Genomic DNA, 13,069 nt, shown 5'->3' with positions numbered 1-13,069 from the left:
GTGTCTATAAATGTTGTTCCAGTTAGATTTCAAAATGCTGCTATTCTTTTGTTGTTTTTTCTTTGCTTTTATACATATTTACCACCAAGTTCAAAACCAAAGTGTTTGTGAAGATCATGCCATAGATCTCATCCTTGTACTTGCTTTCTTCATGCATGCTCTTTGAAGAATGAAGGTTGATAGTTCTGTTCACTGCTGGCACTTTGTGATGAGTCACTCGTGAACCTGGGACGATATAAATAATTGGGGACTGAGGAGGTAAAGAAGATTAGAAGCTTTTAGAGGATTTCAAAGTATTATTGAATATAATTGATATCTCCTACATTATACTCCCTCTGATCCTATTTATAAGTCATCTCTACTAATCTCACTAATACCAATACAACAAAAGTATAAAAGTAAATGTAAATGAAATTCTAAAACTAACCCTCAAATAAAAAATCAAAAAGTGATCCAAGCAATATAATATTATTTTTCAAGTATTTATCTCTCATACTTTACAGAAAAATTGCTCAATTACAGTAAAAAAAGTCTGTTAACTTTGCTTACACTTATTGGCAGGGAGGCTGAAATGAATTGGTGAGAAAGAATAATTTTGGAAAGCTACATCCTTCTAAAAAGGAAGTCAAAATGTAGACAGAATAAAAGAAAACAAAAAAAAACACACAGAATGGGACCACTATAGTCTCAGGCTTCCACCATGAAAAATTATTGTTTGTCCTTTAATTTAAATGCTCCAGCCAATGAAGAAGAGAGTGGATACAGCAGCAACATTTTTTTAGACTTAAATGCTTCTCCCATGTGTAAGAATGTCTACCTGGACAACAATGAAGGTGAAAATTAACATATTGCAATCAATAAAGAAAGAAGTGGTAAGGACATTTATCTATATAAAACCTAGAGTATCCCCATGCAAAATTTAACTCTGTAATATTTATATTTAGTTCCTAAGAATGGCTTCCATGTGAAGAATGATTTCCTAAAACACCATATTCCCCCCCTTTTTTTACGAGAGGAAAAACAATTCATCAAAAGAGTCACAAATACAAGTACTAATCAACAAAAACCCAACAAGAAAAGTTTAAAATCCCCCATAAGACTAAAGCAATAACATTGAAAGCCACAAACAATGAAAGTAATTTGATGAAGAATGGAAAACTTGATAAAATATTAAAGTTACGTTTTCTTCAAAGCCATTTAAAAGGAAAATGAGTTGTTTATAAGCCAGAAGTGACAGCATGAGAAATACATAAAAATGCTTACCTCCATGATTAAGAAATTTTTCAAAATGGAATCAGCTACTTTAAGCCCCTTTTTGTATTGTTTGGTTCCACGAGATTTCTACAAGAACACAAGCAAGGAAGAATAAGATCAATTTTTTTTTTTTACATATTGATAAACTAAAAAATTTCTAGAGTTATGAGTTTTTTTTTCATAAAGATTTCCTTATGACTAAGATCGAAAAATTATATTTAAATCCTCTCTCACGAACATGAACTTTTACATATTGATAAACTAAAAATTTCTAAAGGCTAAAGCACCAATATTTATATTAAGGAACCCAACCCCCACTATGAAAAGGACCAAGAAATAGGAATAATAGCAATGCCCAGTATATTCTAAAGCAGTAAATTCACTTAAAATTCTTGGTTTCTTTATTTATTTTCCCCTATTTTAAGAGTAGATAATGTAAAATCTCCAAGTTAGATTAGTAAGCCTCCTTAATCTCCTAACATAAATGAAATTATCGAATTTGTCAAATTACACAAATAGGATCCCAAGTTTTCAATATTTAAAATATCCCAAGAGATCTTTACAAACCAAAAATAAGAGTTTGATCAACATGCAAAAGCATGTGATCTCAAAAAGGAATCAAGGCATTTGCTAAAAAGTTGAAAACAGTGAATCAGTGCAGAAAAGAGGCATTCGTTGCAGCTTGTGTGCCTTTATACCATGCGTTATAGCATATTGCACGATTTTTACGGCAATGTTACTCTCAAATGATAGCAACTAAAGAAAACTTTTGACTATCCTAATTCCTCCGTCCAACAACCAATTGAGTGATATAGGTGTTTATAGAGAGTTTTCTCTGAGCTATAGCTAATGGCTTTGGTTTCACAATTAGATTAGTACTAAGTCAAAAGTTGGATACTCATTTCAAAATTCACTCCTTTTCATAATTTTCACATAACTTGAGTGTCCAAAACTCGTTCCAAAAGCTAGAAGCTACAAACACAACTTTGACCATACCTAGACCAAAACAAACCTATGCAATGCACCACATTACTAACATATCACATATAACATATTTTTATTGCTTGACCTCTTAATTACTGAAAATAGAAGGGGGAGCATCCAATCACACAATCCATCAAGTAATCTTCATAAATCAAGTGTCATACACAATCCTTACTTGTACTAGTATTTTAGCCATGCTGTAGATTTTACAGTCAGTACATAAGCACCGTAAGACCCAAAATACACAATATAGTTTAATAAAACACATAGTACAAGTAAGACGCAACATGAACTTTTTCTAGTCGGCAACATCATTTGAATTATACACATCAAAAATCAAAATAAATGAGGCCTACTAATTTTAAGATCGCGATCTTAGGCCTTAGTTTGTTTCCCTTGTTTGTGTCCCAATGAGCTAGCTCCTGTAACATTAAAGATAATGGGGTGAATATAACCTCAGTAATCAAGGTCCATCTAACTTATACTAATTCATGTTAATCAATTTAAATGCAAGTGATAAGGATATCATTTTTAAAACATTTAACATGTTCAAGAGCACAATTCAAAATTCTCAATCATAATAACTCATGCTCATGAGAAAATGATTTAGTAATACAATTTCACATAGAAATAAAACTAATCATATGATTTGTTTCACTTAGATCACAATACTAACAACCATATGTCCTTTTTATCACTATATGTATGATCACACCCCCTTATATCCTCCTTACGCCTCTGACATGAAACTGTGAGCTACAACACATTAGGATCATCTATGAACTGAGATTATCCAAGCCAAAACATATGTGAAAGGTTACTCAGCTAAGGTTGTCCAACTCACTTGTGGGTTGTAGTTTCTCCTATTTCTCAAACTATAAAGTATCATTCTCCCTAAACAAGCTTCTTTGTTGACATGGTTGTAGACAAGCTAGATTTGAATCCCTCATTAAACTAATGGGACAATCTCTTATTAAATAAGTAGGAAAAAAAACATATAATAAACCCATGTAAATCATCAAGCTCTAATGAAAGCCTTACTATGTGGATTTAATTCTCTGCTCCTCTTCCTAGGCAAACTCTCACCTCTCATGACCATACAGTGCATCAAAATGCAATTACTCATAGCATGTAGTTATTCTACACACTAACATGACAACTCTACATTTTCTCAACTTACAATTAATCATTGAACCCTACATTACATACAATCATTGAACTTTCCATAACACACAATCATAGAACTCCATTTACATTTAACCATTGAACTTTGCATATTACATAATCATAGAACTACTTATAATACACAATCGTTGAACCCCATTTACAAATAATCATTGCCTTCCACATATCATGTAATCATGGAACTCCTGATACACATAAGTATTGATTTTTAAACATTTAATGCCACACATGCATTTTAGTAGCTTCACAAGTCTCAATTATAATATTTAAGTCAAACAATCAATTAACACATAAAAGTACAAGAAAGAATTCCCCTAATTACCTTAAACCTTTGAGAAGTCAAAGTTTTACCCCTCAAGTATATACTTCAAAAGCTTCATAAAGATTGAATGGTGCCTAAAATGTATTTACTCTACACAAATTCATAATAACAATCATTAATAACTTCCTTAGAATAATTTGATACACCTAAGTCACACTTCAACTTTCTCAAAATTCAATTCCCTTAAATACATGGATACCATAGGGTTTCTTAACTTTTTTTAACCACCATTAACATCATTGAACTCCTAAATAACTATTAATAGAGTCCCATTGTTCCAAGCACCATATTAATGGTGGATTTTCATTCATTTATGACCCCAACCAACTAAAAACATATGAAGTCATGAATATTAGATTTAAATAGCTCAATCAACTCCAATTAACTCTATTTAAGTCAATGAGTTTGGACTCATAGTCTCTATGAACCATAAATTATCTTTTTCAATCAAACTCTAACTTCCAATTTCAAAATTATGGAAGAGAAAGAGAGGAAAAGGCTTAGGAACCTTACCTCTAGTATTTTAAAGCTCTAAAATAATCCTAATGTTTTAATTTTTCAAGACCTAGCAGAGCACTTTCATTTCTCCTTCACTTCTCCTTTATTTTAATTCTATTTTGCATCAGTTTCATGATTATATTTTTGTAGATTTGTCATCATGACAAAGAGTGATCTCCTGCTTCCTTGTGCTAAATTCTTGTGCACACACCAGGACTTGTAGCACAAAACCAATTCTTCTTATTTTTCTCCCTTTTTCACATTTGGGTGACCCGATTTCATTTTGAATTTCAATCGAGGGTTCAAATTACCATCAATCGCACTAATTAAACCAATATGGCCACACATCACGTCAATAAACTTAATTACCCTAATTAAAGCATTTGCATAGTTTTGTACATTTGTATCTTATAATATTCGGGAAAATTTAACCCTGGTTTATTAACCTAATGAGGATAACTAGTGAGTTAATGAGGTGTATGGACAGAAGGGCTTAACTTGGTATAAAGAAGTGGGTTCGAATCGATGGCGGGCCACTCGGACAAGGAAAGAGGAAGAAAAAATAAAGAATCATTCTTCGTGCCACATGCCGCGATGTGCGGTTAGTCTACTGTAATGCACAATGATAAATTTAAATAATGAGCTCCTTTGTACCATGCACCATGGCATACGGTCAAAAATCAAATATATCTAATTCATTCTGCATGCGAAAACAAAAGAACAGGAGGAGAGGAAAACGAAGAGCTCAACTTAAGCTCTACTAGGGCATGGCATTAACATTTATTGTTAGCATTTTAAAGCTTCCAAACACCTAGGGTAAGTTTATGGTGCCTTCTTCTTCCTTTCTCTCCCTCATTTATGATGATTTGTGGTAGGGTTTAACTTGAGAGATGGATTTTCGGTCCATAAGAGTATGGGTCTAATTTTATTAGTTAAAATAAGTATAATGGGAGTTACTTAATGTATTAGAACACCACATTAATGATTTTGAAGTGGTTGGTCTATAAAAGTATTTATTATCTAAAAATTATCATAAATATGGAAGTTGGGAGAGGTTTATGTGCATTAATGATGATATGAGGTATTGTTAATGATAATGTGCATTAATAAAATTTGATGAGCCATTGTGTATGAATGGGTAGTGATTATGAATTGATAAGGATATAGTGTGTGGAATTATATATTGATAAAGCTTCAAGAGTTAGACAATGATGAAATTCTTGTGGTATGGATGTAGAAAAATTCATTTTTAGCATCATTCGAGCTTGTTAAAGCTTTAGAAAGTTAGTATAGTAAGGGGTAAACCTTTGACCTCTCAAAGGTTTGAGGTAATCGGGAAAAAACTTAATTTTTATAGTTGAATGTTAATTATGTTTGTGAAATGTAAATTATGAGTTAAATTAATAATGCATATTAGCAACGTGTTCATTTGTGAAATGATTTTTGAAAAGAAAACTTTGATCTTACTACCTTTAGTATTTTATGAAATTGATTATGATTTATTACTATGGGTGAAAAATTGTAATATATTATGTATTGAATTGTGAAGTATTGAGTTATGTGAGTTCATGTATTATGAATTGATTGTTAAAATGCATATTATGTGAGAAATGTGTATAGTATGATTATTGACAGGAGTTTGCTTAGGGAGAGGAGTAGATTGGTTGAAATCTACGTGGTATGAGAAGTGACCGTTGGAATCAAAAAACTAGCCTTGGCACCGACCATTAGAATCTAGAATTAGCCCTTATCCTATGGTTGATTCGGGATTGTCCACTTGTTCTATGAGGGACTCGAACCTAACTAGTCTCCACCGGTTCATGAGCATGCTAGATTAAGGGTATGACGTCTCATGGTTATTAGTATTGGGAGAAACTGGATTACATAATTAAATGAGTTTACCCTGGCCCGGTAGCTCTTCATAAGTAAAAGGCTAGGTTAGTCTGCAAAGGCTGTAGCCACGTGATAGCCACCGATTTCGTGTCAGACGTAACAGGAGGACATAAAGTTGGCATATGATCATGCATATAAGTATAGCCACATGATTGTTAGTTTTATGCTCTGGCATGTGTTGAGGGTGCATGGTTGTTATTTTTGTGACCCTGTGTTATGTTTTTGCTGAATTAACATGATAAAGTGTTTTGTAGCAAGTTCGGTCATATGGTTATTAGTTTTATGAATCGTGGTCGAGTGTTATATGTTATTTGTACTTATTTGCCTAATTGCATCTATTTAAAATTAATATACAACTGTATGGTTTAAGTGAAAATTGGTTACTGAGTGGTTGTACTCACCTCTCAATTCTCAATATTTTTAGGACCTTGCTCATCGAATTTAAGTTGCAAAAAACATATAGAGGCATTGTGGAGTAATCATATTTATGTCTCTCTTTTGTTACTTTCATGTGTATTTGTTAATGTAATTGCTAGCTAGAATTTTTTGACATGATTCATGTAGTACTTGCATGATTTTGTGTAAAATTAGTGTATTTTATTCCCTACATTAGTGAGTTTTGGTTGTGAACCCATGGATAGGGTCAAAATACTTGTGCAAGTAGAAACATATGTATTTTAGAACTTTGAAATGAAATGGTTGATTTTGTACAACATTTCCTCCCCCTCTATGTTTTATGAAAATCGGGGTTGAGTGATGATTTTATAAGATAAGTGTTTTTGATTGTGTATTGTGCATTACAGGAGTCCGCAAAAGTCTATTGAGTATGGTTGGATGGTTGGTGTGAGTTATTAGCATATATGGTTGAGTTAGGACACCCTATTTGAGAAATTTTATAAAAAAGTGAACAAAATGAGTTTTAATGTCTAACTTTTTATAGAAAATAAGTCTATGTGAAACTGACATTATTAGCTAGAGTTGAAAGAAAGCTTCGTGTAAACATCGAAATCACCTCAATCAGATGTCAGATGAAGATTTAGGATGCGTTGAAAATTCAAGCCTTGTGCTATCAAATGACAGCACTGATGTTGTCAAGATTTATGCAATGTGCCACAATGCACAGTGTCTCACGCCACGACGCATGGCACAAAGAAGACACTCTGCGATGCACATGTTGTAAGCTGCGGTGCACGTGACACTTTCTATACAAAATCTGTTTTTAAGTTTTAAAACTCATAATTTTGAGTTCCAATTGATTTTCAAGCTTTCGCTTTACTTTTAAAAATTTAATTTGGACTTATTAAATCATGTTTGATATTTGAGTTGAGATTGGGATTCCTTTAAAAGAATTTGAAAAATTTCTTTCATAAAACTTTACCATTTGATAATCCTTTGAGAGTTAAACTCCGGGATTCCCATGATTTAGAGTAAATTACGGTTTAAACTCAGGAAGGTTACATATTTATGTATCTATCCCTTGACCGTTACTTTGATTTCACAACAATAAAATAAACTATAATAGACTAAGTATACAAATAAACTTAGAGTAAGCAAACTTGGATTAAGCCATAAGAAGCAATCTAAAGATATAAATAAATAGAAAATGAGAAACAATAAAAAAATCATAGCAATTTGTAATGCACCAAATGTTAGCAAATACCACAACAATATATTGGTGTTAATTTTGAATCTTTATAGACCTATAAATAATCTAGTAAAATCAGTCAAAGAGCATAAATATTAAGGTATGCACACACAACTTCATATTTTATATAGAAGGCAAGGTGGACATAAACTTGTATAGACTTTTGAAATTTAATATCAATAAAATTTAAAATATAGAAAGATATCAGAGGTAATACAATTGAATCACTGAGGCAGCCACCACGTAAAACAAGAAGGTTCATATCAAATGAAGAATGTGTAGCCATTTGTAAGATTTTGTTACACTCAAGTCGTCAAGATAAATTGAACAGTATTATAACAAGAGAGATAAGTTCAGCATACTCAATTTCAATAGGAGTAACTTAACGCATTTGGTATCAAGTACATGGGATACAACTCATAAAAGGACAAACAAGTATGGAAAAAGGGACCTAATATGAACGTGCAACAAGTCATGGCAATCTGTGCACAATAAAGAACTACTTATTGGTGTCTTTCAAATGTGCTAAGGGTTAACAAGACATCACTAATCAAACTTAAAAAAAAAGAGTTGTGAGGCACCATACTAGTGCAATCAAACTATATTTGAAGGAGTAAAACATGCTTGCTAAATTGAGGTGGTGCTTGTCCATACTAGAACAAGAAAGTATACCAAATGATCCAACTTTTCAATCTATGCACAATATAATCCATATTGATGAAAAATGGTTTTATATGACAAGAAAATTCTAGACCTACTATTTGGCAATGGGGGAGGAGCCACCGCATCAAACATGTAAAAACAAGAATTATGCTGGTAAGGTTATGTTTCTAGTTGCTATGGCTAGTCCTAAATTTGATTCATAAGGAAATGAAATTTTTTCTAGTGAGATTGGCTTATTTCCATTTGTTACAAAAGAGGCAGCAAGGAGAAAGAGTATGAACAAGAGTAGAGGTACAATGAAAACAAAACCAATCACTTTGATTACAAAAGAAGTAACAAAATCTTTTTTAATTGACAAAGTATTATTAGAAATCAAAGCCAAATGGCCAGTAAGTCATGTAAGTAAAACCATTTTTGTTTAACAAGATAATGCTCTTTGTCACATTGATGACAGTGATGTGATTTTCATATGATAGTAAGTGATGGTGGGTTTGATATTCACTTGATTCTCAACTCATAAATTCTCCTAATTTAAACATTTTAGAGCATAGTTATTTTAAAGCAATTCAAGCACTACAACACTAAGAAGCACCTAATACTATGGTGACCTTGTCAAGGTTATGGAGAAGCCATGTAAAGTTTATACATCTAAGCAATTGAACAGAATTTTCCTAACACTACATGCTATTATGATTGATGTTATAAAGGACAAAGGCTCAAACAAGTATAAGCAAAGCCATCTAAAGAAGGATGTGATGGAAAGAAGAGATGAATTGCTTAATTGACTTAAGCGTGATCCCTCCATAATGGAAGAAGTGTTGGAACACTTAGAAGAAGTGGATGGATGACAAAATAAATGGATGATTTAGATTAAGGGATGGATGTTTTTGTGAAACCTTCTATGTTTTTGTCATTAATATTTTGTGTTATAATTTTTTATTTAAATTACAACACATAATATTAATAGTCAATATTTTGTAATGGATGCTATTAACAATCAAGCATTTCAACAAGTAATGGGTTGTAATAGATTATAAGACAAATTATATATATTCCATTTGTCTACTCCACAGCAAGAAGAAATGCCCAATTCACAACACCATTTTATAGTCACTAGTGGTTCTTACTCTTACATAAGCCATCTCACAAGTTTGACTGATTAACCAAAGACATGACCAAGTTCCTTAAGGATGCATTAAAAAAGAGGGAAAATGACTTGTATTTTGTTCTCATTATTGCATATTGCCCTCCGCTTTTCTTACCCAAGTGAATTAAGATTACTTAATCAGAATTGGATCTATATCTAATTTGTGTTGAATAATCACTAAGCACACACATAAGCTAGTTAGCTCCTACATAATCAAATAGCCAAGGTTAAATAAATAAATGCCCTTCTTGCAAAGATTTCAATAAAGGGCAATACTAATATTAGTATTATATATCATATTTTGTGCATTAATATCTTGTCTATCATTCTATCTATATATCTTAGCATGCGGTTTAAACTTCATCTACACAATTTCATCTCAACTATGGACACGCAAGCAATTATGAACATGGACAGAATAGAGATGCATATAGATCAAAAGTGCTTAAAATATCAATACATTTATCTATCAAACTGGCCAAAATAAAAGATGAGCAACATACAACATTCAATTAAGTTTAACATCCAGAATTTATCAGAATAAACTTGAATTCCATAATAACCAAAATACACAAAAGGCGTAGAATTTTAGGCTAATCAAAGCATATAATGCAAAATGTCACACACAAATTACTTATGGTCTTTCTCTTCCTCGATCAGATATGCATAGTTTTTCTTTAGAAATGGAAACTTGTTCAAGTCAAATGGGTGGGCAATCTTTTTCTCTTTACTTGCTTTCCCGAACCCTGCATCCTTGTTGCCGGTTGACTTCTTCACCTTCCTTAGTAGCATCTTCATTCAAATCAAAGCCATAAACTTTCTTTTGCCACACCACTTTGACCAAGTTTGAAGACCTAAGAGAAGAGTCGTTCAGACGAGATGCCCTCAAAATCTTCTAATTCAAAAAGGTTACCTCGCCAGAGAAGTTGAATGGGAGTAAATCTTCTTCGCCATCAAGAGAATCATTGATTATACACCCCAATAGCTCATCCCATGACAAATGCTCAAAATCCTTTTCCATTGAGCTTAAACGGTGAAAATCCATCGACCAATCAAACCACAACTTCAACAGCAACACTCAAGCGGACAACAATGGAAAAGGAATGAGGGAAGAGGACAGATGATGAACAATAAGGCAAGACTCAAGAAAAACAGTGACAGAGGTGATTGACGAACAGACCAAAGACGATGAGAGATGGAGCCCGACTTGAAGAGAGAGAGAGGGGGGGGAAGCCAAAAGTGAAATGAGGAAGTGAGTCAAAAATGTTAAACGAGTAAGGGTACTGTTGGAAGTTCAATGCACAGTCAACATGAGCCTGTGACTTATAATTTAGACCATGTGTTGCTTTTAGAACATGACTAATAAAGCATACTAGAGGGAGTATAAGAAACACTAGATAACTCTTTAAAAAAGAACTCATTGGAACTTGGAATTATTATTTAGATAAAATATCCCAGAATATTTGTACAGATTGTTGGACGTAATTGGTCCATCTATCTACATATACATCCATCCTTGTCATTATTAAGAATCAGGCATCTGTCCATTCAAAAACCCAAACCTTTGAGGAATGGTACAAGTGACATTCTCTCCAACTCTCTTAGCATTTTTTGTAATTATTATCGGGAAATGATAAATTTATTATATTTTAATCTTAATTAAAGATTATATAATATTGATATGTGAATTAATTTTTTACATAAAAACTTCTTTATGATTCAAATATTTTAATTTTAGTTACAAAAAAATTATGTATAGTTTATAGGTGTATACAATTTAAAAAAAATATTACATTTGATCCCTATAGTATTTTTTTTAAGAAAATATATTTTGATTTGAAGCTGTTTTCTTTATGGAACAACTGAAATAAATTTTCATGTTTTTAATATATTTTATTTTATTATTATATTATCATGCATCAGACCTATCTTGTGAACACCTCACACTATCTTCATGACTTGGAATTATAAAAGCAAATTTTAGTAGAAGCTCAAAAGAGAGGAAATAAAACTTGCATGGATATGGCCCGGAAAAAAATTTCCCCTAGAAATGATCAAGTTGCTGCGTAGTGGGTTGATGAAACTCGAGCTCGGAACAAAATCAGCACACAACTCTCATGGCCTAAATGATTTGGCTACGAATTGACTTCACAGCCCACGAACTCAACAACGTAATGATAACAGCTTAGCTTTCAATTCAAGGGTTACATAATACGCTTTTTGTTCTCTTTATATAGCACAATCTGAGTTCAGGACCATTTCTATGTCTCCATTCTCGTCTCCTTTTGTTTTATCTTTTGCTTTTTCAGCCCAAGTCATTCTTTGAAAGCTCCGGGCTTGCGACCAAATCAGAACATAATAATGGAAGCAGCTTCTGTTTTGGGAGATTCATCAAGCGTTTGAGCCATTTATCCGTCCCAATTACACTTTCATCCATAGCCTACAAATAATTTAGGGTTTGATTGTAACTAAGGAAACAAGCATTCACTGCACTAGGCATATTTCATTTCGCTGCGTTCCATTTACAACACATGAAAACTGGTCAATTTTTACACTTGGATGCTTTAATTTCCTCCTGTTTTGTCTTCATTCTCGTCTCCTCTGTTGCATGTCTGCAAATTGCATCAAAGTGAAAACAAAGATAGGTCCATCTATTTATCACCACCTCCTCTGCCAGTAATTGCTGTCTCTTCCCCTACCAGATTCTGCAGATTTTTCGAGCTTGCCCATCACTGCATTCTTGAAGTTAATGGCTTCCTGAACTTGCGAGCAAGACCTCTGCATCCGAACCCCACTCAAAACTACTCCTACACTCCATCAACTCGTTTCAGCAAAAACCCTCCTCTTCGGTTCTGGCCTCTGCTTTGGAGCACTGTGAGACCTCAATTTCGCCCTAAAAGACTGAGTATTCGCCATTGTATTCGGGAAATTCCCGTACTGCCGGCAAAATCCATAGCCGGCGCAAACGCGCCTGCAAGCCGTCGCCTGAAAGCTGAAAGACCCGCAAGAACTGGTGAATCGAGGAGTGCTCTGTGCCGTGGACGACCTGCATTCTTCCGCTGTCAACCCCCAATCGAAGTCTGCAGATTCCGGCGACAGTCCAGTATGGATAGGCGAGCAGGGGTACGACAACAAGGACTGGAAGAGGAGAGGAAAGTGCTTGGAATTGTGAATCGTCACCAAAATCTGAAATTGAGAAGTGTTGGTCCTCCGAGACCTCGATCTAGGCCTGCCAGTGGTCTACTTCCAATATTGTGGGGCTTCCATCGAAGCTGTTAGAGTTATTTATTGTTGCATCAAAAGAAGACATCCTTCTGCTGTGAATGGGAGCAGTATGCTCACTCCTAGTGTCGTCAAAATCTCTCCCTGCATAAGATTTTTCACGCCGCCATTTCACACCAAATTCACACAGATAACAAAAAACAATCATCTAGGTTTACAGAATGACGTAGTTACCATAGATCTTCGCGCTCGAGCT

This window comes from Prosopis cineraria, unplaced genomic scaffold (assembly GCF_029017545.1).
Source record: "Prosopis cineraria cultivar Desert tree isolate PC_DT_omini unplaced genomic scaffold, ASM2901754v1 PC498, whole genome shotgun sequence".
In the NCBI taxonomy this organism is placed as follows: Eukaryota; Viridiplantae; Streptophyta; class Magnoliopsida; order Fabales; family Fabaceae; genus Prosopis; species Prosopis cineraria.
The sequence above is the reverse complement of the archived record's forward strand: the minus strand, read 5'-3'. Positions refer to the sequence as shown.